Genomic DNA, 27,950 nt, shown 5'->3' with positions numbered 1-27,950 from the left:
TCACCTCCTCAGAGAAGCTTCTACAACAGCCTTCCCCAATCAATCTTTATTTGATTATTTTCTTTATGTTTTATTGCTGTTAAAACAGTTCATTTGTTCTTCACTATTTGTATCATCCCTTGAGGATGCATGTTTTACAAAGACATGCCACTTTGTTTCTGCAGTATACCTGTGTCTACTGCTTAGAATGTACTACCAGCTCAGTAAATATTTGTTGACTATTTGTCAGGAATTCTCAACTGGGGAGTATGTTTTCTAATGAATTTATTTACCAAGTATTTCCTGAGCACTCACTGTGTGCACAGTATTTTGCTAAGTGTTGGGAAACTGAAATGAAAGAAAAATTCCTGCCCTAAGGGCTCTCAAAGACTAATGGGGAGATAGCTTGTTCACCAGACAATGACAACACTGTGATGGAAATCCTAGTTAGACATAAGCGCAGGTGTTGTGGGAAGAAAGTTCAACTACACCTGAATACTACAGTGGGATAGCAGGTATGAGAAAGGAATGCCTGAGGCAATTCCTGCTGTGAGCCTTGATGGCCAAATAGGAATGGCCCTAATGGTATGATTCCTCCCCTGGCAGCAAGGTGCTCTCACAATAGGCAGTTTGATTGGAGAATCTAAAGTCAGGCAGGGATTTGTGACACCCTCTGACCATGCGATCATGCTGCTTAGAAGCAGCCCACTTTGTCAAAGTAAGAAGCCAGTTCTGCTAATGATAGCTGCCACACTGTGGAGAAATCCAGATTTGGGTATGTCATTGGCCAGTACTGGTTTACGTGTCTCTTTTCCTGTTAGACTGTGGGAGGCTTAAGGGAGCCTGGCACACAGAAGGAAGTAGAGGAAGTGCTGAATGGGTAGACAGGAGGGGAGGAAGAAGGAAGGGAGGAAGAGAGGGCTGAAGCCAGGAAGCAGGGAAACAAGGAAAGAGGAGAAACCAGTACAACAATTTGTTGTTGTAAGGAGTTAACAAAATAGTGACAGAGATTTTTCAGGGTTTGGATTATTTTCTGCTATCAAGTATGTCCAGTGCTTGGCAACTTTACAACATTTTTAAAATCTGTGTAAAACAGGGAAAATTGCCCAGATTTCTGACTTCTTTTGGTTTTTCTCCTATAACATTTTTGATGCAAACATAAAGCCTTATAAACTGGCAGATAATGCAACAAGACTGAATGGAAACTGGCTGGCTTCAACTTTATTATTTGAGGTCAGAAAGAAATGAGGCTTGAAATAGCAGCCAGCAGGTCTGAACTCACCAGGAATCAAATGAATCAGATTTGGTATGAGCTGAATTGTTTGGTTTTGTTAGTTCTTTTTACTAAATACAACAACAACAAAAAAACAGTTTTAGAGCAGAGATTCTATAATTGCTTTTTTTTCAGTCTTATAATTGTCTTGAAAACAGTTATGGCCATTTTGTCATTCTGCTCTGGGCTAAATTTCAGTCTGCATTTGACCAACCATATTAGAAATGCATCAATAAATATATTGATTATATGTGGTATTTCCTGCATCAGTCTTAGGAGTGTCATTTAGAGAAAGCCAGAGATTCTTATTTTAGCACATGTGTATATACATACAATCTTTTTTTTAAGATTTTATTTTTTATTTGAGAGCGAGAGAACCCAAGTTGGGGGGAGGGGCAGAGGAAGAGGGAGAAACAGACTCCCTGCTAAGCAGGGAACTCCACATGGGGTTCAATCCCAGGACCCTGGGATCATGACCTGAGCCAAAGGCAGACACTTAACCAACTGAGCCATCCAAGCACCCCAACATACAATCTTATTACCATGTGTATATAACATTTAATGAGGATTAATTAAAAAGCCTACCTCTTTTTTCCAGAAATTCTCAAAGTATCTGTTGCTATCTAATGCCTCTCCCAAGAAAATGTCTACTGTTGAATCAAAGGCATCTATGCCATAGTGCATCATGTAGGATGCACACTGAAGTTGATATGGCCCAATGGCTTTGCTTCCTAAGTATAGACATGCAGGTAGGATCTTATTTTCTCCCTGTTTGCCACATGCTTTGTTTACTAGCCATAGTTCCCTAGGCAATTTTGGTAGTTCCCTCCCCCAACCCCGCCTTTTAGACAAAATGCCTACATAAGCCAATAGCTGTCTATTGGTCAATTTACTTTTTCCAAGGTGTGCTTTAGCTTAGATATATTCCATTTCTTCTATTTGACTCATTTTACATCACTATGCCCCACATCACCAGCACCCGTTCAGTGTGGTTGACTATGATTCATGATTCATTGTCCTGATTCATTGATTACTGTTGAACCCTTGTCAGAATGATGTTTGTTTTGTCCTAAATTTGCATTTGATAACTTTTAGAGTATACACTTCAAAAATACTATATTCCTTTTATTCTGGAAATATTCCATAGGATAATTTGAGATAAAGCAAGCTGTAGCCTTTTGTTGTGAAGGAACCTAGGTTTTACTCTAGAAACCGTAATTGCTTTCGAAACTCATTTTGTTAAGAAACGATGTGTTCCATTTTTATCAGTCTATAGAGTGGTTACTTAACTAACAACATGTGGCTCTCCTGACGTCTCTGGAAAAAATTTTGTCCTTCAGGACTTCTTTGATTCTATGTAACTGAGGCAGCAGAGTTCCGAGTTGGCTTTCTAATCTGGACTACAATAAGGCTCATGACTTTATACAGCATGTAGCCAGCAGTTTCCTTCAAATTGGTAGTCAATAAATGACTTTACTGAGTAGTTAAATGAATGATACTATTTATGCCATGCTACCTAGTACAGACAGCGTGAAACCATGTCTGCATAATTGCCCCTAAATCTTACTATAAATGAAAATATTAGTGTCTCAGTTTTTTTTAAATGTCAGAATCTTTTTCACTAAAAATGGAGGATTCTCCTGCATGAACAGAGCAGTCTTGTTTTGACTCTCATCTCTCCTTCTTTCCATGGATCTCAGCCTTGCTAAACAAAAAAACAGTGAATTGAAGTGTCTTAGAGAGCAGACACTATATAATGCCACTGTCCACATGTTGCCTCCTCTGAAGGTCTGTTTCTTTTAAAATAAATGGCAGTAACTATATCAATGGTGTTATGCTATCCTTTCTATACAAAGATTATTTTTATCACCATCAAGAATAAGGTTGAGTTTGTGTTGTTTATCCAGGTAAGGGAGATGAGTTTTTTCCAGAGTTGTTAATAATCTTGTACATTATCCCATGCACTGGCAGAAACATTGTTTGGGAGTATGGGAGCGGCCTATGTCTGTGAAACAGAATGTAGCTAAACAGGAAACACACAATTTTAATCCCCAGTTCTCTGGACAGCTGAGCCAAATAACCATATGTTCTCTTGATGTACACTCTAGCAAGTATCATAGTATTTCAAGATGGGAAAGAACTTAGAATCCATCAAGCTTAAAATCCTTTTAAACATTTAGTTAAAACTAGGTTTGCTGTGCAGAAGAGTCCCAAATAAAACCCAGCATAGAGATATGACTAAAAGGGAAATAACAGGATAGTGCCTCTTGATGGTTTAAGCTTTCAACTAACTCAGTTCATAAATTTACTATATTTACTTAATAATTTTTGTTAAGTATGAAGAGTCTTCAATGAAACACTTATCATTGATTTTTGTAATTATGTAGATAAAAGCAAAAAAATAAAAAAGTCTTATAATTGTAAAAGGCTAATGTAGCCTCATAAAGACTTATCTTTCCAAAGGAGTAGACTCTGTATAGTGTTGCCTCTCTTTATCAACAAAGCTAGAAATAATATCTGACAGGTAATGATACTCCTCTGTAACATATCATTTCTTTGTAAGAGCTCAGAAAACCAAATGTCACTGAGTGACATATGAAATCTGTAAGTGTTAATAGTGAAGGCACTTTTCAAGCATCTATTTTTTTTTCCTAAAAGACATGATTAGTATAAGTTCTGTGGTAGACTGGAAATAGGTGTCTCCCTTAACAAACTTCTGGGAACATTAAATAAGTGCCAATAGTGACTATTTTGTTATTCATCAAACATCTCTTGAGTTTATAGACTTAAAGAATCTTTAGCATAATTTATGGGTTGGATAATAAATATTGTTCTGTATGTGAATCAAAAAATATCTGGCTAAGTTCTTTATTTGGATAGAAATTTTCAAATAAGTAAAAATATCGATCACATTTTCATACATCTTTGCTGTACAGGGTCTGTGCCATTTTATTTGTATTTGATTTACCACAAGAAAAATAATCCTGACTTCTTAATAAGTGTTTGAACTTAAAATTTGATTCCTAAAGGTGTTATATAACTTCCATAAGGTTTGTTTTCCTCATCGATAGAAGCAAATAATAATAGCATCTACCTCACAGCATTATTATGACAACTAAATGAAATAATTCATAGAGGTGCTTAATATAGTGTGTGACACTTAATAAACAACCAGCAAGTACTAGCTTTTAGTTATATTTTAGATTCAAGCAAGAGAGAATTTTTAACAATGACACAAACCATCTTGGAAGTATTAAGGCTTAGAAGTCACTATTTATTGAAACATTGTAGATGGGATCCTTGGAAAGTTTGGCCTAGATCAGTATGTCCCAAATCTGGTTCAGAAGAGAATTGTTGAAGGCAATTTTAAGCTACAAATATGAGTACTATTCTAAGCCTAGTCTATCAGACGCTCCAGAACTGAGGCCTGAGAATCTGGATTTTTACCACCCTCTCCAAATGGTTTGCTTTCATGATTGAGAACTACTTGTCTAGATAACTTCTAAAATACTACACTATTTAGATATTCTGCAAATCAATGTCTAAATCTAAAGAGACAGTTTTTATAATAAATGGAACATGCACAGCTTTCATATTTGACAGCTTTTTATACTGCCCCAAATCTCAGACATGTATATATAAATGAATAATAATTTATGCTAATGAGACACATTGCCTGAGTGCTGCTGAGTTCATTGGAGGATGGTTGTTAGAGCTTTCTAAAGTACCACAGGTACCTGATGTATATCATCGTGATCTCCTTGCAATTACTGATTCAGCACTTCCTAAGCTGATGGTCCCTGGAACACTGTTCTGCAAAACGTTTTTAAGAAGCCACATAAATGACATTTTTCTTCAAATAAATTTGGAGAACAGTTTTCTTCAGTCTAGTACTTCTCTATCCCATGACTTCTCAAAGCCTTCAATATGTCATTGCGGACTGTAACTCTCTAGAAGAGGGGTATAATCCGGCACATCACAAGCTATTTAGATCATGGGTTCTTTATGGGCTGTCTACGTACTGGCATTCTTAAAAAATGTTTTACAGAACAATTTGGAAAATGCTATGACTTCAACCAATATGTGCCAAACACAAATTTAAAATGTTGAATAGTTTGAGGTAGAAAACATGACAGAGACTGATTCAGTAGTCATTTAATCTTGAAAAGGAAATATGTTACAGGGAATATTTTTTGAGATTCTGAACCTATATTGGATTTTAGTATGAAGATCTTCAACTTTGTTCTGAAATAGAGCTTCTTATAAATAAATTATAATCCAAAGAGTTATCACTTTACTATATTTACTCAAATTTCTGAGACATTGGTGGAGAAACTAGTCTTTGGTATTGTTAAAAGGCAGCACGTGGAGACTATACCAGTTAGTTTTAGAAAGACAATTAATTAATTGGTTTACACAGTAATTTATAGTCCAACAACAAGCTCAGTAAACCCATAAAGTAATAAACAGGCATAATAAGATAAACTAAAAAATGTTGAACCAATCCATTTCACTTCTACAGAGAATCCAGGATGCCATACTAAAGAGCATACTGGTTTGGCGGGGTATTTTTTTGTGTTAATGAAGAAAAGATTACAGATCTATCCATTAACTTGAGTGTCTTGGTCTTTCCATGTGACACAGAAATATGTGAACCTTAGGGCGCCTGGGTGGCTCAGTTGGTTAAGCGACTGCCTTCGGCTCAGGTCATGATCCTGGAGTCCCGGGATCGAGTCCCATATTGGGCTCCCTGCTCAGCAGGGAGTCTGCTTCTCCCTCTGACCCTCTTCCCTCTCGTGCTCTCTATCTCTCATTCTCTCTCTCTCAAATAAATAAATAAAATCTTTTAAAAAAAAGAAATATGTGAACCTTAATATCTTTTTAGATGAATCCATGACCACAGTTTTAGGCCCACTAACTTTCTTTTGTAGTCATGGGATTAAAAAAAAAAAGTGTCATTTCATGTGCATAACTTTTGTCACAAGTAATGGGAGTGTTGGGTTTGTATTTTATAAAAAAATAAAGTGCTCTCATAATTTACTTTATGGTAGAATGAGCCTGTCATCCTTCACTGATCATATGGAATTATGAAAAAAAAAAGTAAAAAGGGCACAGTATATTGAGCTCACACTTTACTAATCACCTTACTTGTTCAATCATCAGCTGCTCATGCTTGCAGATAACTTCTAGGCCATGAGCACAACCCTGTCATTTCAACAGAGGGAGGCTGTATCTATATGCATTTATGAACTTTTTTCTCAATTTTTTTCAAAAGGTGGGACAGGATGGGCAGAGCTTGAAGATTCTAGTCCCTTTGCATTGCACAGGCTAGTAGAGATAGTTGTTTAGATTCTTGACATAGAGAATAAAAACGGACATTTCTAGAAGATAGATAGGAAGCCTATCTAACTAAAAAGTTGCTGGGTACTAAATCACTGTGTGGACAGTGTGAAATTGGGCAGGATTTTTCTATTCCAACTTTAACTTCTGCAGAAAATGGTCAGTCAAGTGGGGCTAAATGGATTGTAGCTGTTCACTCAACCTGTGAATCCTTGTAGTTTGGGGATCAAGCTCATCATGTATTCTCAGGAAGTCACTTGGTCATGCTAATAAATGAAGAAGTATTTTTATTATCATATAATTTCTGCTAAAAACCTACTTAAATACTTTCATGATGCCATTCAGCTTTCAAATCCTGCAAAGTCGCTGTTGAAGGCTGTAACAATTATTGTTTGGGTTCTGCAATGACCAGAAGACCCAAGTGTGGATGATTCTATAGTCTAAGCACCAGAAGCAGATTTGGCCTGAGGCTCATAAGCTTTGTACTTCAGCCCTTGTCTTGTGTGGTCCTATCTAAGGGCTTGCACCTAAAGTTGTGATTTTAAAAAATTATTTTTCTGACAAAAGGGATCCCCGACATTGTATAAAGTTCAGATGTTACAAAACCTGGATCCATCCTTTCTTGTTCCTTTCTTTTCTTTATCTCTACCATTACATATATTCAAGGTAATCCATTAGTCTAGATGTTCAGGGGACAAATGGGACAATGGGACAAATGACAGCCTTATAATTTCTGAAAATACTATGACCCATGACATTACAATTAGTATCAAGCTGTAAAAGTTTTTTTTCTGACATATTAATTAAAAAATAGCTTCTCAAGTTCACTTTATTCTAGGAAAGTGTAGGGATCCATTCTTTTATTTATTTATTTATTTATTCAGGACACTTTTATTCAGTAACTGTGTTGTAACATGATTTTAGGCAGACACAGAGATAAAGTGTAATTGAATAAGAAGATATTTGCTCCTCAATTTGTTCACCAGCTCTGCCCTGGGGATGAGCAAGGAAGGTACTTAGTGAAATTCTCAAGTATAACGTATTTAAAAATAGCTTATGTGCAAGTATTTTGTGGGGTGTTGCCATTTTATGTTCATATCTCATTTGGATCACTTTATTATGCTTAAGTACAATACATATTATAAGTTATTAAAAATGGCAAATTATTAAGTATAACAAGATGTTAATGAAAGGAGTAAGGCACAATGGAGCTACGTTTTACAAATCTGACACTCCTTTTATACTCAAGAATTAAATACTTGAATATAAGTTGTGTGCACCCTGAAAAAAATTTCCTGAACTCTCATTTGAAAATACATACTCAATTTAGATCAGATTCCACTTGCTTAGAACATACTAAAACTTCACAAAGAACAAAAAGTGCTTCCAAGTTTCTATTCGGTGCCCAGGCATTGTCTTTCTCCAAGAGTCACCTTCCTTTAATATATCTGGGAAGGAGAAATTTAAGCCCATGTCCATCCACTTGCTCCCATGTCGGGCTCTTCTCCACCACTCTGATCACCCCTCAGGGACGCTACTTTATCTGACATACATGTAATGAATTCTTGCCATGGATCAGGCATTGCACGAAGTGCTGGAGAACCAATAGTGAGCAAACTATGCTTCTGGGTTAATTATATAATCACCAACACAGATTACAAACTAGCAAGTGCAAGGTATTAAGATATGATTGAAGAATCTCATCCTCTAGGTATAGGGGAGCATTTTCTGTGCAAATAACATTTAAAGTGAAATCAGAAAGGTGACTTGAATATAATCACCCGTTAAAATAAATAAGAAAAAGCGTTTTAGTTGCATCAGACCTTGCTAAAATGTGTTGAAATATGCAAATAGTTATTCTCAAAATATAGGATTGTTTCCTAGACCAAAGAGGAAAATCTCCCAGATGAAACCTTCTACACATACCCCAATTTCTTACTTGCTTCCCTCCCTGAGGACATTCTTTTTCAATCCTCACTACCAGCATACCTTCTCCCTTCAGGGAGTCAGCAAAACAGAATAACGACCAGCAATGCATTTACCAAAGTCTAAAAGTTATTTAGCCTAAAGTAGTATTACAGACTACAAGTAAGGGAGGTGATGTTTCTATACCCCAGCCTAAGACATCAACTTGAGCTCGGATTGGTCACTCTAAATCTGGCAGTCTGTAAAGTTTACCCACTGGCATGAGACAGAGATATACCATTTCATAAATACATAGTCTCCTAAGAATAATGCTGACCCTTGAGCTCAGTAGAGTTTCAATTCAAATTCAGGGAGAATATGTTTCCCTAAAAGTCCCATAATCTGCATAGGGCCTCCACTCAGAGTAGAGGCAGTGTTTTATGTAGTCATTCACCTTTTAGATTGTGCCCAAGGCATAAAAACTGGGACTCATGTTAAAGCCATCCCCCACACACCAATGCCAACCATCTACCTAGCCATAGAAAAATGAAGCAAAAACTTTACATTGATTTTCCTTTATAGTTTGGAGCAGGTAAAATTCTTAATCAGGGGATGCCTTGCTATCTTTGTAGTTGGAAAGAAGGCAGGTGAAGCCTCTTTTACCCCCAGCAATGAATGATTAGGAGTTGCTCTTACACCCTACACTTATATTGTGGATTGGGTTTTGCCAATTATGTCAATATTCCCACTGATGATGTGGTTAAGAAAAATATTTAGCCAAGATGAAATTGACTTATTCTTCTCCCTTTAGTCAAATATTTTGGGATGGTGCCTACCTATAGGACCAAATGTTCCCATTGAGGTTTTCTATCTCCCACAGCCCTGAATAGGATTCTCCCTGTGTAAAAGGCCTTTCCCAGGCTGAGTGTTATAGATGATCCTTATCATTTTACAACTCAGCACATTCATTGTTTCATTATGGAGCCATCAAGTAACAGGGCCCACAAGCAAACACAAATGCACTCATCTCAACTGTTTGACCATCAATACCCATCCCTGTGGGCACCCAAAGCACTCTGTAGAAACTGAGTGAACGGCATGAAACCTTACAGGCAACACGATTGGCCTATGGTCTGCTTGTTTGGTTTGCACTGACTAAGCTTAGAATGATAGTTTTTGTGTTTGACAATAGAGTATGGTTTACAGCTCTCCTGTTTGCTTTTTTACAACAATCCTCACCATTTTACTCTACTTGCCTGAAACAGCCCATTCATGAAATACATTGTGAACCTGGGAAAGAAATCTGCTAGCTCCTACCCTGAATGGTCCTTTCTTCTCACATCCTCTTGCTCTAAATATCAGACCCTCTTTTGGTGAATGCTAAGTCAGTTGATACCTAATCATAGCATATGGCCATCTGTAAAGAAAACAGACTTTTTAAAAATTTTCCTCTCTTGGATAGAATTCTTCAAAGTGAAAGATTTGCTACATTGCTTTTTAATATGTTTGGAAAATACTGGCTATTTCCTGGTGGTATCCTGGCAGCGACAATAAGAATTTTGTAGTATCATTTTACATGTCATCCCTAACACTGTTAGAGATCATGAGTCATAATTTACAACACTTTAAAATCACATATCTTATAGGTAGTCTCAGAAATCTATTCAACTATTAATTCCATAAATTTGGGACTGGAGTTCTAGATGTCACTGCTTCAAAAACATCCTTTTTTCCCCCCCTCACTACATTTTCTTTCTTTTAGTGCTATAGGAAGCTTCTCAGCTTCCCCTGGTTTTCTGGCCTTAGAACAACTCCATCAAGCCTTACTGTAATACTGGAAGTTCCTTCAGGACAAGATTTCCCTCTTTTACTGTAGTTATTGTATATTTGTTAGTACCTTCTGTGTGGTCACTGCACATTAAATACCCAATGACTATGATTTAGGCATCAAATGGAGAGACAGTGCAATGAGAATTCCACATACATAAAGGGAAGTAACAGGAGCCCAGACAGGGGGAGTTTGTCTTCCGGTAGGTAATCTTATCAGAGAGAAAAAATACATTTATTTTTTCCTCATCGAAAGTTTGTGATCCAAACACTGCTGAAGCAATTCAAGAGGTACAAAACATATTTGCTATGGTCTCATGGATTTTATCGGATTTTAAGTTTTCTCATTGGGAAGAAGATTCAGAACGCTGATTTCCTCATAATTTCTTTCACAATTTTATTAAGACTAAAATTCTATGTGATTTTAAGCCTGTGCATTTATTCTCTTTCTTAAAAGCTTTTCATTTTGCCATCTGATGAATATTGGAAGCGAGTGGATTATCTGGATAAAGAGAATTAGTTGAGGTTTGCATCAGTCAAGAGAGTAAAGCCACGAGAGGCTTTGAAGGGAGTGCCTTACAATATAAATGGTCTTAATCTCCCGCAAGCATTGACTTTCAAGAAAGAGAATTTTCTCAAGACTAGTGTTTTTAATCAGCTAGATCTGCAACAAGATTGAAAGTAATGCTGGTGATAATGGGAGCAGCTTGTGCAGGAGAAAAAGCAGCAAGCAGTCAATGATCTGATTCATGAGGAATGTTACAAGTTGGAGAGGAGGGGGAAATTAAGAAGTCTCTCAGATCCCCTAACTACTTCTACCTCTAAAACAGCCATCTGAAGACATCCCCACCTGAAGTGAAAATGTACCATTTGGACAGGAACGAGTTATTAGCTGGAGGAGGGTGCCCAGAGAGATGTTGGAAATGTAGACAGAGCTTTAACAGTCCCAGTGTTTCCATTTTTCATGCCAAAAAGGATCAGTGCCAGATACAAAACAGGTGGAATTATTCTAGCATGGCTTTGAAGGCAGAAGGGAGAATGGCATATGTGTTTTACCTGAGATAGTAGGATAGCAGTCAAAGCAGATAAGGTTACAGCAATATGAGAAGAGAAATGGCTCTGGCCACAAATTGTTGGAGTCTCAGCAACGGTGGTCTGGGCCCCTGTCCTTATACTTTTTTTCTTTTTTTTCCCCTAGAAGAGAGAGGAAAGTGCTTCTGAAGTGCTTGTCTCCAGCGAGGGGAGGGAGGTGGGTTTTTTGGTTTGTTTTCATCTTTAGTAGCATGCAATTAAAGAAGGGGAAAAAGTAAAGGAAACAAATGCCTCTAAAATTATTTCAGTTATATTTTCTTGAGTTTCTGTGATTTTTCAAATGTTTTCCTCAAGTGTTTCTACAAAGAGGAAAATAATTTTCAGTGGGAAAGAGGAACACATAACCGAAATAATTTCACCTCCTACATGCAATTTGCCTTGAAAAATTTGTGGTGCATACATACACATTTTGCCACACACCCTGGGGCAAAACTGTTACACCAATACTATTCTACCCAGGGCACTTGTTAACAGATGTAAAGTGTGATCTGATAGTCACTACTTTTGGCAACATCCAAAGCATAAGTTGAGCTTTCAGGAAGAAATTGGTTTAGCATCTCAATATGCAGTGCCTTACGTGCTCAAAGGATGTGTTCCCACCACTGCCTTGTGTCACATCTATAATCACTTCTAGAACTAGGACTTTACTGTACAACCTGGACTCCCACCGGGAAGGGAGTGACTGGAAGGTCCCTGCTTTAAAAATAGGCTCAAAAGATTTCATGAAATGATTATTAGCCAGCTACACTGAAAACCAGAATGTACTGAGGACTTTACCAAATACTGAAAGAAATCATATTAAATAAAATAAATAAGTTATTTCCTCTGAGTGTAGTACTTTTCTCCTTTTCTCTTTGTCTGATGAATTTCTACATTTCCTTTGAAACTCTTGACCTGGATAACTGGGTAACACACTTTATCTTCTGATTTTCCCTGCTGGACTGTAAGTTCCATGAGGATATGACATCTCTGTCTCCATGTATGCCCAGTACCTAGCATGGGGTTGGGTGGAGCTTTTCAATATAGGGCCACCTAGTAAATATTTTGGACTTTGTGAATCATACAGTCTCTGTTACAACTACTAACTTGGTCATAGCCAACGAGAAGTCAAAGACAATATTTTTAAAAATGAGTGTAGCTATATTTTAATAAAAATTTGCTTACAAAAGCAAGCCATGACCTGGATATACTCTGCAGTCTATAGTTTGCTGACTGGCCTAATACAAAATCTGGCACAAAATAGTGGCTCAGCAAGAAGGTCTTTCAATAGTGCAGACTGAGTTGATGGTGGTCTGTGAGGGTGGAGAGGAGGATGGATTGGAGCTACTTGGTGATTGGATGAGTGGTGATTTGATATGAGGGGTGGGCAAGGAGAAGATGATAAATTTAAGTTTCTGTCTTATAAAGTTGGCATTAAAGAGAAGACATTTAAGTTATAAATAGTGGAACTGGGTATGTTAGCTGAAGTGGGGAGGGAGGGATGAGTTATATTTGGAGATACTGAATAGGAAAAATAATGTAATATATTCTATAACAATGGCTCTTAGACTTTAGTGTGCATCAGAATCAGCCAGAATGCTTATAGAAAACAAATTCCTGGGTTTACCTCCAGAGTTTCTGATTTGGTGGGGGGACAATAATTTGCATTTCTATAATGTTTCCAGATGATGTTGTAGATGCTATAGAGGCCACCTTTTGAGAACAACTGTACTAAAGAGATGTGCCAGGGTATGTTTTGCATGTCATCACTATTGAGAGTGAATGAAATAGAGAAAGGGTCAGGGACAGGATTTAAGGATATCATAGATGTAAAAATTTAGAGCCCTTTGAGACTAGAGAAAAATTTGTTTCATCTTCCCATGCCAGACACCTTTCTGTAATGAGGAGTCATGATGTCATCCCTGCCCTCATCCCAACCTTCAATCCCATAGTGTCTCCTTGGATCTCCTGATATGGAGACCAAAGCTCATTTGGTCCAGTCCTATCAGACCCAGATCACATTGCTTTTCCTCTGTTTCTATGGCCTCCATAAAAATGGCTCTCTCATCTTCAATCTACTTAGCAATTTTCAACATTTGAGCCTTCTTTCCCTCTTGCTTAATGTTCCTGGCACATTCCTAGACTTTCCTACTAGATTAGGAAGGCCACCATCTCTAGTCAAAATCAAAAAAAGAGACATTGCTATTAAACAATCCAATTCCCACTGATTAGCAAAAAAGATAAAGAAAAATATTGGAAAGATGGCAAGCAAGAGGAATATCAGAGGAGGCCTCAAATCTCTGGAACTTCAATCTTTGGTTAATATTAATTAATATTAATAAAATATTAATATTGTTGAGAAACCTCTTGTAAACCTTTCAACTACTAAAATTAGAGAGATTTCTGGGGTGAGACTGTCTTCTCTGTTTTCTTTTTTTGTAGCTCTTCCTCCTTTCTCTGTATTGTTACTATTTTGGTTATAAGTTAACAATTAAAACAATAGCCAGTATCCATTGAATGCTTACCTCTAAGTGCAAGTATTATTAATGTACATTTTCTTATTTTATTTTCACAACCACCACTGAGTTAAGTGTTTGTATCTCCATTTCAGAGAGATTTAAAGAGGCTAATTAACTCACTTATGATCAAATGGTTAATAGGCAACTATAAGAGAATTTAAGCCAGGACCTGAATGACACCAAGCCTAGTCTCTTGACCAATCTTCAGCTTCCCAGATTTCCTTTCTCCATCCTGCATGCATCAAAAAAAAAAAAGTTCAGTTGCTGCATTTTTAAGGACTTCACTGCTAATCTGTACATGGATGTAGATAAGGTATAAAAAGCTTAGCAAAGGGGTGTCTGGGTGGCTCAGTCAGTTGAGCCACTGCCTTCAGCTCAGGTCATGATCTTGGGGTCCTGGGATCAGGCCCCACATCGGGCTCCCTGCTCCACAGGAAGACTGCTTCTCCCTCTTCCACTCCCCCTGCTTGTGTTCCCTCTCTCACTCTCTCCCTCTTTGTCAAATAAATAAATAGAATCTTAAAAAATAGAAGCTTAGCAAGGTTTCAAAGTCGAAAAGCTATTTTAACATTTTCAAGATATTGATCCACAACTGGATACAATCTTATAGATATAGACATCCAGTTGAAAGACTTCCCTCATCATTTATTGCCAAGGAAGGAGTCACCAAAACTTCCCCATCTTACTCCAACATCATTATTGTTCTTGCCTTCAAGAGAGGAACAGGCTGACTACTGCATAAAAGAAGAGTCCCTTTTTTAATATTTTGCAAGGACAAGCAGGTGGTAAAGGAGAAACTTACTTTGGTTTGATGAGATGCCAGTCACACATATCTCTAAGTGGAGATGCCAGTTACAAGGATAACTTTGAACATTTAGATGCATGCTCACCCTTAAATATTTATTAGCATTCCAGTGGTGTGAGTAATATTCATACCAGAGGGCCTCAGCAATCATATAGCTCTTCCTCTATGAGAACACTAAGCAGAGACAGTCACAGCTCACCTGGTTTTTGTAGTCCCCTTACAGTTAAGCAATGTGATATAAGGAGAAATAATATGTGTCACTTATGAGCAAAGCACTTAAGATCCAGTAGACAGCCTTCTAACTGTCTTTTACATGGACTTGGAAAACACATAGGCCAAGTATTGCAAATGGCATAACCACAAGATAAAAGCAGCCTGGATTCCTGAGTCACCACATGGAAGACAGCTATCCTGGACTGTCCCTTAGCCTTGGGTGGACTCCATATGAGTGAGAAATAATATTGTTGTTGTTTTTACTGTGGATTATTTGTTACTGGACCACAGCATTATTTATCTAAACTATTGCCAGTGATTTTATTTGTACTAATTTATTTACTCTGGACTGGATCAAATGAAGGGTTCTGTTGGTTCCACAATATATCTTCACTCTTAGTTGAAAAAAAACCATGGCTAAGTCCAGAGCAGAAAATAAAAACAAAAAGTAAGACGGAAAAAAAAGTCAAGAAATACCATTCAGAGTAGAGAATGCTTAATTCATATAGACAAATGCAAAGAACATAGATTTTAAATGAACACCTATAATTCAAGAAAACCATGATTCTAACAGCTTAAAAACAGTATTGGATAATATAAGTCCTAAGGGCTTAGAGAAGTGTTTTTACATTGCTTACTAAATGGTTTTCTTAATTTAAAGACATGAGGAAGAAGCATGGCAACATTAGAATAAAGGAAAAAAGCAATAATGTTGGAAATTTTGAGGGAGAAAAGTGGTTTGAACATTTGTCACACATAAAATGTAAAAGGAATAGCATTTAAACTAGATTTTTCTCTGAAATATACACAGCTTAGGCTTTCAAAGAACAAATAAAGGCATGTAAGCTGAAGAGGGTAGACTAAAGTAGAGTGCATTTTAACCATCAATCTTGGGGGTGACAGAGATCTGAACAACCGTAGTTAAGTGTGGATCATAAATAACGTGTTACCATCTCTGCAGCCAAAGACAAATAGCTTGCTCACCAGTAAGAAATTTAGGAGAATTTGTGGATGAAAACTTTCCAACCTAAGGGACAAGGACAAATAAGCTCATATATAAATAGCTGGCAGCCCCATTCTGTCTCCTATTCGACTCCTCCTATTTTACCATTCTCCTATAGGTGTATCTGTACGTGTGTGCATGCAAACATGCACTCATGTATGTGCTCACACGCACAAGCTCCTGCTGCCTACTGGTCTAAAGCAATTGGTCATTTATAATTAGTAGGTGTTTTATGGTAAATAAATGTTCTTAACCAACTGAGCCACCCAGGCTCCCTATGGTAATAAAAGTTCTAAGTGTAGAGGCAAGTAAGAGTTTTAGGTCTCCTCCTATAACTAGGTTACATGAAAATGAGGCTTTAACAGAAGGAATTTGGTCACACATACTAACATTTACTGGTAAAAAAGTGCAACTTATTCTGTAAGTTCCTTTTAGTGGTTTGACCCTACCTATGTGAAAGATTTGCTTGAGGAAAATGCGAAAATCTGTTATCAGTAGGATTCAGCATGGTGACAAATATGCTCAGAATCACTGGGTATACCCTAGACCAGTTCAGATTCTGGCCACTTCCAAAAGGTATAGGTAACCTGGTCTCTAGATTCTTACACCCCATTCCTGCAAGGGCAAGAAAGTCTGCCTAATATTTCTTGCACCCTTATCAATAACAAAAAATAATTCATAATACACATTATGCTAATCTGATGCTAATCAGACATAAGAATATTAGCAATAAAGATAGCTGGAGTGTATATCTTTGGAATGTGGGCTTCTGATTAGAAGATTTAAAATGCTAGCTATCCCTGGAGTATGTTCTCTCAATTAGGCCAACTGACCTCCCATAGGGTGTAGATTAAATTAATACAAGATGCACATGTATATCACACTGCCTATGAAGAAATATTGTCAAGGATAAAAGAAGCACTACATAAACATTTCAATCCATGGGGATGGATAAGCCATAGATTTCAGGACAAATAAGGAGAACAATTATCACATACTGATATAAATATATTATATATATATACATATACGTGTGTGTATAAGTATTTAAACCACCTACTAAAGAGTTTGCTCAATTACTTGAATTATTTTGGTAAATGACAAATCTATTAAAGAGGTAGGACTCTGCAAATAACACTTTTTTTCCTTGTTATTGTCAATGGAAGATAGGTTGAGTGAAGATAAATACCCTCATTGACTGTCTTTTATGAGAGCTTTTTGTGGTGTCATGGTTAGGCATGTGACCTCCAGAGTCAGATGGTCTGGTTGAAACCTTTGTTCTTCCGTCTATTAATTGTGACATTAAACATATTATGTAATGATGATTTATAGTCTCAAAATGGGGATGATAACTCTTATGGATGCTGTGAAGATTAAATAAATAAGATTAAAGATAAATAAATAAATAAATAAATAAATAAATAAATAAATAAATAAGAAAGATTAAATAGCATGCTTAAAGTACTTAGAAGAATCTCTAAGATAGTAAGTAGTGCATACCTGTTGTTATTTTTATAATTGATATTTTTATTATAACTTTAGCATCCAAATTCTGTATACTTTCCTGCACTACAGATGTGATTTGAGAAGTATCAAGATAATAATAACTATTTCATAAGATTTTGTGTAGATTAAGTGACATAATGTGTTTGAAGCCCTGGAATACATCAGTGACCCACTAAGCAATAACAGTCATGATGTTCAGTAATGTTTCACACAGAACTGAGTTTTTGCAGTTGCTATGTTCAATCCCTGGAAATTCTTCTGGGCATCCCAGCCTTTTCTGAAGGGCAATGTCCTAAAGGAAAGCACAAAAACTCTAGACCCTGAAGATCTACAAAGACTGCCTTAGGAACCTGCATGCCTTCCCCTGTTTCCCCTATCCTTCATGTACCAGAAAGAACACTGGGTGGAGAGAGGGATTATGCATCCATCATTGGGGTGGGGGGGTGAGGCAAAAGTGCAGATCCTGTTCTTCAGCATTGAAAATGGTGAAAGTCTTAAATACTGAAAGTCAGAGATGTAAAATTTAAACTCTAAAATAGTACTGATACTTAAGCAGAGCCACATCAATTTCACTTTAGTTGAATGGATTTGAAAAGCTAAACCGATAATCCTGTGAACATTTTCAATGTGTAGCTCTCTTATTTAGTATGTTTAATCCACTCTCCTAGGTCATTATACAAGTGTTTTGTTTTATGCCATGGGAAATTCTGATCTTAGCTGATGAGGTACTCAGTCACCTATAATCTTGTGAGAACCACAAATGATGATAATTACAATTTATGAAGTAACCTAGAACAAAAAACACAATATGCTGAGTTTGAGCTGAGGTAATTGTATTTTTACTTCAGATCAGCAGAAAATTCAAAAAAAGATAACACCATTTGAGCACTATTTCCAATTTCATCTTCTCAATTTTATTAACTACAATCATTAAGGAATTGCTGAAGAAAAGATAAGAGCTCTGCAAGTTGACTTAGAGCATCTGCATAGAAAAGAGAGAATAAACAACGTACAATCAGTAAAAAGCTATGGAAGAGGCAAAGAAGGTTTAGTGTGTTGGAAACAATATTGAATTGCTACTGAAGAACTTTGAAATTTAACAAGGTCACCTCTAAAAATCTGGGTGACCTTGAACTTCCACTTCTCCTCTCCAGGCCTCTTTTTCCTCATTGGTTAAATCTGAGAATCCAAATGGGTTACCACTAAAATGTCTATCATTCTTGAAATTCTGTGAGTATAGAATATGTAAGCTATTATTACTTTAGTATGAATAAATATTACATGTATTATCTGAGGCTATAGGCAATGAGTGATTTTTTCTTTAAATGTCTTAAACAGATTAGTTTATCTGAAGTTTTCATTGTACTTTCTGTCTTACCAAGGCATCTTTCATCTTCCATGGTGTCCTGGGATTCCCTTCTGGTATCTCACACATATCACAAGGAGTCCGCTATTAGTTTTTTTGTCCCACAGCTATTATAAGTATTTGCTGCTCAGGAATCATGTCTAATTTGCCTATTTCTTCTGTGCTTAAGAAAGGCATGGCCTTTAATGTGGAATGACAGAATAAACAAAGGAATGACTAAGTGAATAAATGACTGAGTGAATGGTTTGATATCAATGAGGCAGAAAGTAAGTAGAGAGACCTCAAGTACCAAACCGTTCAATGCAATTCACCATTAGAATGTGTCTTCAAGCTCCTATTTCATGAGGTCCTCACAAGATACTCCCCAAAATGGCTCTTACAGCACTTGTTTCGGCTGACAGTAGTCACATTCCATGAAAATGACAGTGGGCTTGAGTATCTTTAGAAATAACTGTTTTGCAAAACTAATTACCATCAAACAGCCATCACAAAACACCTACCTGAGTAGGAATGGAGTAAATATATAAACCAAGACTTCCTCATTTATCCTGGGGGTTGGTAGGCTATGGTCCATTGGCCCAATGTGCTTCACCACCTGTTTTTGTAGAGCCTGTGAGCTAAGAATGGTCTTTACAGTGGCCACAATAGCCAAACTATGGAAAGAGCCAAGATGTCCATGGACAGATGAATGGATAAAGAAGATGTGGTATATATATATATACATACATATACATACACACACACACACACACACACACACACATATACACACACTGGAATATTATGCAGCCATCAAAAGGAATGAAATCTTGCCATTTGCAATGATGTGGATGGAACTGAAGGGTATTATGCTGAGTGAAATAAGTCAATCAGAGAAAGACATGTATCAGATGATCTCACTGATATAAGGAATTCTTAATCTCAGGAAACAAACTGAGGGTGGCTGGAGTGGTGGAATGTGGGAGGGATGGGGTGGCTGGGTGATAGACATTGGGGAGGGTATGTGCTATGGTGAGCACTGTGAATTGTGTAAGACTGTTGAATCACAGACCTGTACCTCTGAAACAAATAATACATTATATGTTAAAAAAAAAAAAAGAAGATAGTAGGAAGGGAAAGATGAAGGGGGAAATCGGAGGGGGAGAGGAACTATGAGAGACTATGGACTCTGAGAAACAAACAAAGGGTTCTAAAGGGGAGGGTGGTGGGGGGATGGGTTAGCCTGGTGATGGCTATTAAAGAGGGCACATTCTGCATGGAGCACTGGGTGTTATAGGCAAACAATGAATCATGGAACATTACATCAAAAACTAATGATGTAAGGTATGGTGATTAACATAACATAATAACATTTAAAAAAGTAAAAAAAAAGAATGGTTTTTACATTTTTTTAATGTTTGGGGGAAATTTTTTAAAGAATAATATTCATGGCACATGAAAACTATATGAATTTCAACCTTCATTGCCCATAAATTCAGTTTTATCAGAACACAGACATGCTCATTCATTTGTTATTGTCTGGCTGGCTTGATGTCACAACAGCAGAGTGAGAACTTATGACAGAGACTGTATGACCTGCAAGCCTGAAATATTTACTGTTTATCCCTTTACAAAAAAATTGCTAAGTTTTATTCTATCTGATGTTCAAAGTTCCTTTTGTCCTATCAAAACCAAATTGCAGTGATGGCTTTGTTTTTAGGAGAGCTGCTTCATCTTCAAATGGAAAGTTTCAGTACCTGCAAAACTTGGAGAAGGTTTATATTGTCATTTCTTTGTTTCTTTACTTCTTTTTTATGGAAATAGGATACTTTAAAGAAGAGATTTAGTATAATCAAAGTTTTTTTTCACATTATTTTTATGAAATTTAAACCAAGAACTATTGTGAGCAATTAGCTTCTTTAAAATAATACATTTTCATTTAACTTAAATTCATCACAAATTTATTTATTTATTCCACATTTTCTCTTAACCCAAATGACTTATCAATATTTTTTCATTCGATTTCAAGCAGGGGTCTGATAAATCTTTTTTTTTAAGCTTTTATTTATTTATTTGACAGAGAGAGACACAGCGAGAGAGGGAACACAAGCAGAGGGAGTGGGAGAGGGAGAAGCAGGCTTCCCGCTGAGCAGGGAGCCTGATGCAGGGCTTGATCCCAGCACCCTGGGATCATAACCTGAGCCAAAGGCAGACGCTTAATGACTGATCCATCCAGGTGCCACTGATAAATCTTTTTCAAAAGACATTTGCTTGAAAGAATGTATAAAGTATCATTGAGCTGTCCATAAAGTTAGTATGGTGAAGCACAAAAAAAAAAACTTCTCCAATGAAATTAAATGATAAAAAGACTTCCCTTAAGCCTTTTCTCTCAAATTGTGTCTGAGGGTTAATTGTTAGAAAATAATAATGACTAGGGCGCCTGGGTGGCTCAGTTGGTTAAGCGACTGCCTTCAGCTCAGGTCATGATCCTGGAGTCCCAGGATTGAGTCCCACATCGGGCTCCCCGCTCAGCGGGGAGTCTGCTTCTCCCTCTGACCCGCCCCCCTCTCATGCTCTCTCTCTCTCTCATTCTCTCTCTCAAATAAATAAATAAAATCTTTAAAAAAATAAAAAATAATAATGACTAGCTGAGATTAGAAAATTATCTAACCCCACCAAATAAAAAGTCTAGAAAATCACAAATTTTGTTTTTGTAGCTATTTCATTTGTGACATTTTTACTTTTTATCAAAATGCTGTTCCCCAAATTGAGAAAAAGTCTCCACCAGATTGATTTACTAAATATGCTAATTTGTTCCATGGGAGCAAATCATTTCTAAGTAACTTCCATATATGATCACATTGTAAAACTGCTGTACTCAGTATATTTAAGAAAATGTTTTTCCACATAGGCTAAATTATTTATGTAATAAGTAACCATGGTGGGAAAGCTAATCTTTCAGTTCCAAATCAATGAGAGGATGAGTTGTTATCTTGCTGATTGATGGTGATTAGGCTCTTGGAGCAGATCTGGCCTACATGCTGGTGAATGCCAAATGGCTGAAGGCCACCTCCTTCTATACTCCTTTGCTGGCAGTTATCTTTCAATGAATTGGAAGAAGCCACAGTTCCAGCAGCATGATTTCGGTTCAGTTGCTCAAATTGGCCATTTTCTTCTGCTTAGATCATTGCCCCTACCAGGTACTACCTGTTGGTAGTCGTATTATATAATGTTATATATCAATTTCACTTCATTAAAAAAACAGAAGCACATCATGACTTCCTCTTTCTTGCTTTTTTATCTGGGTGACAGTAAATATTCCATCATAAGACTCTCTTAAAAATAAAAAGCTATTAAAAAATAGAGTAGCAGCTCTACCCTAGATATTTGTAAAACATATGCAATAAAACCCCAGCTGTGATCTTCAATAATTTTGTATAAGACTAGGAAAATATTTAAATATAAAAGGAGGTTCTATATGCTTGCCTTTTAGACATGGATAAGTATATTTTCTTGGCAGATGGTTATGATAAGTATTAAATCAAATCAACCCCCAAACGGTTGTGGGCTTTGTTGTTGTTTGCTTGTTTGTCTTTCAAATACCATGCAAGTCAATACAAGTCATAGCCTTGTCATGCCAGGGAGTGTCAGTATTTAGCTCATATCAAATTACTCAGAATAGGAGCCTTAGGAAAAAAATATTGAAAAATTTTCTAATCTTAGAATTCTGGAATAATTGAAACTGGAGTTTCTATATGTACAGTTAAGGAATAATTTCTTCCCACATTAAAGATTTAAAGTAAAAAACATTCTCACTTACTGTATATGTGGGTTAATCATATGGTTGTTTAGGAATAACTGAGTAGAGTAACATGCATAAGTGACAGATGCATATCATGTCTTTAGCTTCTCAAGTTTTTTGTGGATAATAGCATGGTTTTAATGCTTCAGAAATTTTTTTAATCAGGTGCTACAAAAGATAATAATTCCTATATTAATTTCCCTAATTTATAAATGTCAGTCATGACAATCTTGTGCAGACACTTTGGTTTCATCATCACACCCTGCTCTGCTGCCTCTTTAATACATCAAGAATATCTTAAGAATCTTCTTCCATCCTTATTCTTGATTTCATGGGAGGGGGGATACTAATCATATGTGCACAGGTGTATTTTTATAGAGCTGCCAGCAAATCCTTCTGCTCATTCAAGAACATCATCTGTCTGTAATTAATGTTCTATCTGTCTTCTTGAAATAAAGAAATAAGGACCTACCTACTATCCCAAATTTCACCCAGCAGTTGAATTCACTAGGATCAATTTAAGCTCAGGTCTTTCTGAAAGATACTTCATTATGACTACAATACTAGTTGTTTATTTGCTGAACATAATTATTGTTTATTTGTTGAAGCTCTTGCTGTCTTGCTCTCTCTATCTCTCTTTTTCTCCCTCTTTCTCTCTCTCTTCTTTATATTGGTCAACTGGTTCAAATTCCATATTAACTTCCTGTATGCTCTATGATTTTTAAACATTGCCTATTTTATTCTTTTTAGATAACCAAGTATAATAAAAATTAACAAAATAAACATGTATTCATATCAAGGAGTCTATATGTATGTGAAATCAAATTAATGACTTGTAAATTCTTAATGAAATTACTGTGGGTGATTATACACACAGTGCAAATAAGAATTTGGAAATCCAAATTGGAAATATGAGATTAGGAACTATACATTATGTCACTGTGAGTTAACTATGGATTCTTATATCTAAGACTGACAAAACATAATATGAAAGAGGGAATGGACCTGGATGCAGGTCTCTGGATGCAGAACAGAAACATTCCCTTCAGAATGTGGCTGCCATTTTCCCTGGACTTTTTACTTTATCTGTAAAGATGCTAATAGTATCCATTTTTGCTGTCAAATTTTCCTTTGTTCTGTTCATTTCATTTATTTGGTACAAACAAATAAATGTGGTGATCATCCGTCTAAGCAATGTTCTGTTTATCTGCTTATTCTAATAGGATCCTAAATTTTCTGGGTCATGTCATCCCATCCCAACATAAAAAAAAGGAGTTGTGAAAATGGTATTGCTTCTCTAAAAACAGTGGTGGTTGAAGTAAACCCAGCTATTTACAAAACTCTGTGTCACTAGGGATACATTTTCAAGGCTCTTTTCAGAAATCAGTATATCTTAGGACATCATGCTCTTCCCCATAAATTCGGGTGCCAAAATGGAAGAGCTACAGGGTTGCAGGCATATTTGGGAGCAGATGGTAATATCTACTGCTGTGTCCAAATAGGCTGGTGGGCATATTTATCTGATATGTTTTTGAGCTATGATAAGAAGCCAACCATCTCTCTTTATTCACCACCAAGGAATACACTTTCAAGTAAAGATAACCCTTTCTGTAGAGCCTGCTTGCCAGTTAAAAATAAATACACCTGCTGAATTTTTGTGTTTCTTCAATTACAGTCATCACAAAAAGAATAATTTTTATGGCTTGTTTAATGTTTTCTTTTAAAAGTATTTCTTTAAAGTACTTGTGTATAAATAAGATCATTGCTTATTAACATTATATGCTAATTGGAACACATTTTACCCTGAGTTGCTTAAAATATAGACTTTTTCAAATTTGCAGTGCATCCTAACCCTTCAGTATAGCTCTCTCCAACTCTAATTAATTCGCATTGCAAAAGAAATGAGTTTGATCTCAGCTGTAGAAGTCACAGTGACTTATCCTTTCAATGAGGTGATAATTGGTGTCTGGTTAATTCTATTCATAGAAACCATGGGCCATAAAAAAATAATCTTCTCTTTTATTACACAGCATGAAGCTTCCAGTAGCACCTATGCTGTTTCCTGGTATGAAATAGTTTTATTCTTAAACCATAATTCACAACTGTGGAAATGCATCTTTTAAGCAAATACCTATCTCCTGCTTAATAGTTACTCAAGAAGACATTGTCATGTTGCTTTGCATGTGGTCACATGGGCTTTAACACAGAAGAAGATTATGTTATTTACCTCCATAAACACAAGGCCTAACAGGGCAGAAGTTAAGGTATCTCCTTACAAAAACAAAAACATATACTATCCATTGACATTTTTTCAACATAAAGATGATTGGTGATATGCAAGGTATTTTTACATGGGTGTGTAACATTTTGAAACTATGAAAGACTGTACATACTCCTGCTGTATATATTTGTAAATTATGAAGCAAAGAAGAAAATTATTAATCGTGAACCAGCACCAAAGTGAAGAGCTAAAATATCACCAATATGATTGCATTTATTTGGGTGTTACTCCTTACCTCTTCTATCACCTGCCCCCAACAAATATGTGCATGACCTGCTTTGTGTTTATCATTGTTTTGGCTTTTATGAAGTTTTATCACATGTTTACACACACAAAGACATACACAACTCCTTTTCATTAAAATATCATCATACCCAGTATATCTCTCACTTTCTTTTTCCTCTCAATATATGGTTCTGAGAATTACCCACACCTTTTTATGAAACCACAGTTTGTTCTTTTTCACTATTACATAAATCCTCTGTACTATGAATATTTGTATCCATTATTTTGTCTATACACATCTCAGCTGTTTCCAGCTTTTTAATAACATAGACAATAACACCATAAAATATTTGTATATTTCTCCTGGAGAACATGTTTAAAAGTCTCAGTAGGAGTGGAATTGGTGACTTGTAAGATGTTCAAATTATTAACTCTATGAAATATGTCTAAATTTATTTCCAAAAATTTATCAATTTATATTTTCTCTCATGATATGTAAGATCCACATACTTGCAAAGAGGTTATAAATCATTGGGCTATCATAAACATAGTTGTTAGGATAATTATTTTATCATTAGTAACTTTGCTGATGTTATTACAAGTATACAGAATTATAATAATAAATGTAAATAATAACTAAGATAAATTATGATGACACTGATAATAATAAATACATTTATGGGACAAAAGAACAGAAATCGGGAACAGTAAACAAGAGAGGACGTCACCATTTGGAGGAAAAGAAAGAAATTCAATGTGCAGACAAAAAAATCACCCTGATGAGTGCCTTTGGGACATAAATGGATAAAGAGTATTTGTTAATTTTTTAATAATTGCATAACATCTACATAAACACATTTTCTTTGATTTATGTAAATATATTGATATCTGTTAAAATGATTAAATCATTTAATCATTTCTGATAAATCAAACCCTTTGACCACTGGAGAGTCACTTCCCAACTGCAATTCTCTCTCTAGTTAGATATTAAGACTTTAGTAGGCAACTCTCAGAACTTATATATGTATGTATATATATAATATATAATTATATTGTATGTATATTGCATATAATTATAAATATATACACACAGAATATTGTGGATGTTTTTATAAACATGGTTTTACACCAGAAGTTTGCCTTTCTTGAATTTGCTTTCTTTCCTCAAATAAATGTCCAGAAAATCTTCCCTCCTAAGTATGTATAGCTTGACTTCATTTCATATAAACAATGGATGTCCTATAATTTAGCCATTATAGTTACATGATTATAAGACATTAAATAGTCATTCCATATAAATGATAGATGTTGTATAATTTAGCCAGAATAGTTATCCTATGTGTGTATTTAGGTTGAAACAATGTTACAATAAATATCCTAGTGTGCCTTTATGCCTTTGAGAGAAGATGGTTCTAAATTAGATATTTAGAAATAAAATGTCCTGACCCAATTGCATATACATTTGAATGTTAATAGTTACAGCCAAATGTTTCTTTAAAAAGCTAGAACTGTGAAGGTCTGACATTTTACTCTACATTCAAGCTATTAATTGAGCCTGCCACAATTTCATAGATGCTGGCAGAAGATACAACACTCTTGGGTCAGAGACAAAAGACTTTATTAATCACAGTAGTAGCAGTAGCCATTTTCTTAGGCAGATTTCCCAAATCCAAATTCCCACAGGGACATGTGAAGAGGGTCTGGTGATACCTGAACATGTAGTGTGTTATGTGAGAGAAACATTGACCTTAGGGAACCTGACTCTTTTATGGTGGTCAGTAAGCATGCCTGTCCTGTGATCCAGAGGAAAAGATTGCCTTTATTGGGGTGAATACTATACAAACATTATCTTTACTTGTTAAGGAGGTACAATATCTATCTTCCAAAGATAGATCCAAAGCTTTTCAGTATATAAACACCCTTGAAAAGATAGTTTGTAACACAGTCATGGCTGCTACTTACAAGATATACAGAAACACAAAATATCATTTCCCAACAATTTCCTTCAGAGAGGCTTTGCACTTGCTTCCATTAGGAACCATGGTGGTTACTAACCTGTGGGTATTTTAAATCCTTTCCAGGTTAATTCAGGAGTATCAAGTTCAGTAATCCTTAACTTTTGCTGCAGGATCCAATCCGAATCTCCCAATTACAGTGCTGATACAGCATTTGCTTTTAGAATAAATATTTTCTTTCCCAAATACATAGCCACCATGGCAGGAATCAAGAAAATATAACACCTGTTTTCTACAAATCTCAGAGAACATATCTTTTATGTATAAGGATCAGCTACCACTCATACCCAGCTAATTTTTGCCCTGTATATGTGCAAACCAGGTGTTGCCTTATATTCTGATGTTTCAAGAGAAGGGAGAAATCTATATTTTGATGGGAAAACACCCAATTTTCAAATGCTGGTGAATTAATTGTAATTGATTAATAATATTTTCAGTAATGTGTGATGCAACAGAGAAACTATAGGGGATAATTATATATTTTATATTTAGGAGCTCATTGGTAATATGCCAATTATGGCCCCATTCACAAAGATTTCATGGCATTTTATATACCTCCCCTACTATATAACACATCACATTGATTCATGATTGTTTTTTCAGTTTAGATAAAATTTATTTATTGTCTTGGAGGAAATTAAACTGAAGCCTTTGGGAGTAATCTTTTGTACTAAACAACTGAACCCCAGTGGCTCAGTCAGTTAAGCATCTGCCTTCGGCTCAGGTCATGGTCCTAGGGTCCTGGGATCAAGCCCCACATCAGGCTCCCTGTTCAGGGGTGGGGATCTGCTCCCTCTGCCCCTCCTCTCTGCTTGTGTTCTCTCTTTCTCAAATAAATAAA

At 36.1% G+C, this 27,950-nt stretch overlaps 1 pseudogene; it reads left to right on the top strand.

Moving 5' to 3' along the window:
- The first annotated feature begins 666 nt into the window (after window positions 1-666).
- LOC112836244 (coiled-coil domain-containing protein 43-like) overlaps window positions 667-27,950 on the top strand; it is a 39,863-nt pseudogene continuing 12,579 nt past the window's right edge.

Source organism: Callorhinus ursinus, unplaced genomic scaffold (genome assembly GCF_003265705.2).
Source record: "Callorhinus ursinus isolate GAN/ISIS: 27379988/994484 unplaced genomic scaffold, GSC_fseal_2.0 scaffold39, whole genome shotgun sequence".
In the NCBI taxonomy this organism is placed as follows: Eukaryota; Metazoa; Chordata; class Mammalia; order Carnivora; family Otariidae; genus Callorhinus; species Callorhinus ursinus.
Note: the sequence above shows the minus strand (reverse complement) of the source record. Positions and strands in the feature narration are given on the sequence as shown.